At 37.1% G+C, this 3,885-nt stretch overlaps 1 protein-coding gene across 1 annotated transcript in view; it reads right to left on the bottom strand.

Annotated features, from left to right (window-relative positions):
- Window positions 1–3,885, bottom strand: part of SUCLA2 (succinate-CoA ligase, ADP-forming, beta subunit) — a 44,571-nt gene that overhangs the window by 40,110 nt on the left and 576 nt on the right. The window lies entirely within an intron of this gene.

Raw genomic sequence — 3,885 nt, forward strand, 5'->3', positions numbered from 1 at the left:
CACAGATGTGTAAATAAACAGCTGCAACAAGTCTAAGAGCGAGCATAATCACCAGGTAGTACGTAATTATCTAGACAGACCAGAAAAAAAATACTACAGAGGCTTGATCCCAGTTAAAAAAAAAAAAAAACCTAACAGCTAAAAAGGACATTTTGGGGACAACTGGGGAAATACGAATCTGCCCTATAAATTAGGTATTAGTATTATGGAAATTTTATATTTCTAAAGTATGATAACTATATTGTGGTTATTTGTGTCTCTCATTCTTAGGAGACATACGTTGCAATATCTAAGGATGAAGTGCCATGATAGCTGTAACTTATTCTCAAATACTTCAACAAAAATATATGAATGTAGTTTATACATACACGCATATGTACATCGGAGAAGGCAATGGCACCCCACTCCAGTACTCTTGCCTGGAAAATCCATGGACGGAGGAGCCTGGCAGGCTGCAGTCCATGGGGTCACTAAGAGTCGGACAGGACTGATCAACTTCACTTTCACTTTTTACTTTCATGCATTGGAGAAGGAAATGGCAACCCACTCCAGTGTTCTTGCCTGGAGAATCCCAGGGACAGGGGAGCCTAACGGGCTGCTGTCTATGGGGTCGCACAGAGTTGGACACGACTGAAGCGACTTAGCAGCAGCAGCAGCAGCATGTGTATATAAGTTATATATATTATATATATAATATTTTTAATTTATATAATATTTTAAATGATATAATTTTTGTAAATTATGAATTATATAAATTGAATAACATAAATTTTTAAAGAAAATGTGGCAGAATGTTAAATGAAGGTGAGGGTAGTACGGGTGTTCAATGTATAGTTGAAACATACCTACCAGTTTGCAATTTTTCCAAAAAAGCTTGGTGATAAATCCATGACACAAAACTTTATTTTTATGGTTTCTTTCAAATGTCTAAAAGAATTAGTAGTACTCATAAGGTGTTGCTGACAGCTTTTCAGACCATATTAAGGTTTTTTTAAAATATCAGAAATATTTTGATAATCCTTTCCTTGTGCCACTAGAAGCTATAACTTGAAATACCATCAGCTGGGAATCATGATGGTAATACAAATCCCTGCATAATCACAAAGATTCCCCACACTGATGCATTTTTCTTTCCTGATATATCACTTAGAAGATTCCTCCTGCCAAAAGGCCACCAACTCCTGGCCAAACTCCTCCACCACCACCTCTCCAACCCATACTGAGTGTAAGTAATACTTATTCAAAAGTGGGGAAGTGTAGTTACTAGGGAGAAGATATCTTAAATTGTTTAATATGCTAGTAACTTGAACTATTTTTATCAAATATACACTAGACAAAAGATACACAGAAACAAGAAGAGGGTCAGAGCACTGAACAAAATGTTTAAGCAAATTTGCTAAACCTAATGGGTGACCTTGAACAAGATTCCTTAAGCTCTGCACCTCTATGTCCCCATCTACAAAAGCAAGGGGTTAGACCCAATGTTCTTGATAGTATTATTTACAATAGCCAAGATAACGGAAGCAACCTAAATGTCCACTGTCAGAGGACTGGATAAAGAAGATGTGGTACATCTTTACAATAGAATACTACTCAGTCATAAATGAATGAGATAATGCCATTTGCATGAACATGGGTGAATCTCAACATAATTATACTAAGAAAGATAAATATATGATATCACTTACATGCAGAATAAAAAAGATACAAATGAATTTATTTACAAAACAGAAACAGACTCACAGACTTCAAAAACAGTGTTATCAAAGGGGAAACTTGGGGAGGAAGGATAAATCAGGACAATGGTCTCCAACCTCCAGTATCTAACGCCTGATGATCTGAGGTGGAGCTGATGTAATAATAATAGAAATAAAGTATACAATAAATATAATACACCTGAATAATCCCAAAACCATCCCCGCCCCCCAGCCCATGGAAAAACTGTCTTCCACAAAACTGGTCCTTGGTGCCAGAAAGGTTGGGGAACACTTAATTAGGAGTTTGGGATTAACACATACACACTACTATATATAAAATAGATAATCAGTAAGGACCTATTCTATAGCACAAGAAACTCTACTCAATATTCTGTAATAATCTAGATGGGAAAAGAGTCTGAAAAAGAATGAATATATATATGTATACCACACACATATATATCTGTATATAACTGATATATTAAATATAACTGAGTATAATACATATATATATAATTGAATCACTAAGCTGTACCTGAAACACAACATTATAGATCAACTGTACTCCAATACAAATTAAAGATTAAATTAAAAATAAAAGCAAGGGGTTAGACTAAGGTGAATTCAAATTCCAAAGCTGTATTTCTTAATGTGAGGGTGGAAGAGATGTTTAAGACAATATATCAGGCATCTCTATAAGAAGAAATAAAGACTTTTAAAGGAATTTCCAAAAGTATAAAGACAATGATTAGAAGGGAAACAGATCTGTTCACCAAAATCTCATTTTCTAAAAACCAGACAGCACCCTTTAAGACCCAAAAGAAGGAAGTTCAAGGCTAAAAAAAAAAAAATCACTTCTCCTATTAGGAAGCAAATTCACAGAATTCACTAGATTGAAAGAATGAATAGCTTTAAAAAGAAAAAAAAATGTCTAAATTCATTTACAGCATGTCTGAGGTTACTTCAGAACACAACCAAAAGCTCCAGAAATGACTTATGAAACCAATCATACCCTTCCACAAGTTTATTAGTGTCAACATATATTGGGAAGAATTGTCTAATTCTTATGTTCTAGAAAAAGACTGTAGAGCAGATTCAAACACAGACTTTGGAGCTACATGCTTCCGGAATGAAGGCTCAGTTCTGATCTCAACTGCTTGGTGATCTAGATCAAATTACTCCTTCTCTCAGCCAGAGTTTCTCCATCAGTGATATGGAGATTAAGGACTTCCTTACAGTGTTGCTCAAGAGCCTAATGAAAGACTACATGTACAATGCTTGGCACAGTTCCTGGCATACAGCAAATGCTCCAACACACAGGAAACCAAGGCCTCCTACCACCAAATTCCCTTACCGAATTGATGATTAATCTCTTTACCCAAAACTTTATCCCCTTTCTTGTCCCCCGCTACCTCAATCCTGTGCTATCTGAACACTAATCAACCAGAGTCTGATGACTAAAACTGCTGTGTTGATGACATCATTAATGTCCTAAACCGGGTACTGAAGATACCATTAGTAAAGAACAAACTCAGGCTGCTTCTCCAGGGCAAGATGAGCTAATAGGCCCCAAGCCTTGGACCATTTGATCAGAGAATCGTACATCATGGACAACTCAACTCCCTGATACTAGAATCAGAAATGTCACAGAAATTACACAAGCCAAAGATTACTCCCAGCTTCTTTGTTCTCCCCCTTTAAAAAACAACTCCTTAAAAAAAAAAAAAAAAGAACTCCTAACTGAAAGATCAAGTTGCAGTGGATCTGTGAATTGCCTGGCGCCCTGCAAATAAACCCTTATTTTACTGCAAACAATCCGTCAGAATTTGGCTTTCTATGCCATGGACACTCAAGCCCTTGCTCCGTTACTTTTACTTACACACACACAAACTTAAACTGAGGCTATGATGTTATGGTGTATGCAGGAAAAAAAAAGTGATCCACAAGATTATTTTATTTCCCCAATTGATAAGTTGGTGAACATCATCTCATTCTCACTATTAAACAACTACCTGGGGAAGCTTCCCGACCTCATCTCAGGAAAGGCCAGTCAGCAAGCAGTACTGGTTCTGCGAAGCATCCAAGAGACACAAAAGTGTATCTGAAGGGCATGCCCTCCTCCTCAAAGAGCCGCGGAAGCCTCGGCTCACCGCGAGGGAGGCAGGAGCAAGCAGGAGAAGGTGCCCAG

This window comes from Bison bison, unplaced genomic scaffold, assembly GCF_000754665.1.
Source record: "Bison bison bison isolate TAMUID 2011002044 unplaced genomic scaffold, Bison_UMD1.0 scf7180017863994, whole genome shotgun sequence".
NCBI classification, from domain to species: domain Eukaryota; kingdom Metazoa; phylum Chordata; class Mammalia; order Artiodactyla; family Bovidae; genus Bison; species Bison bison.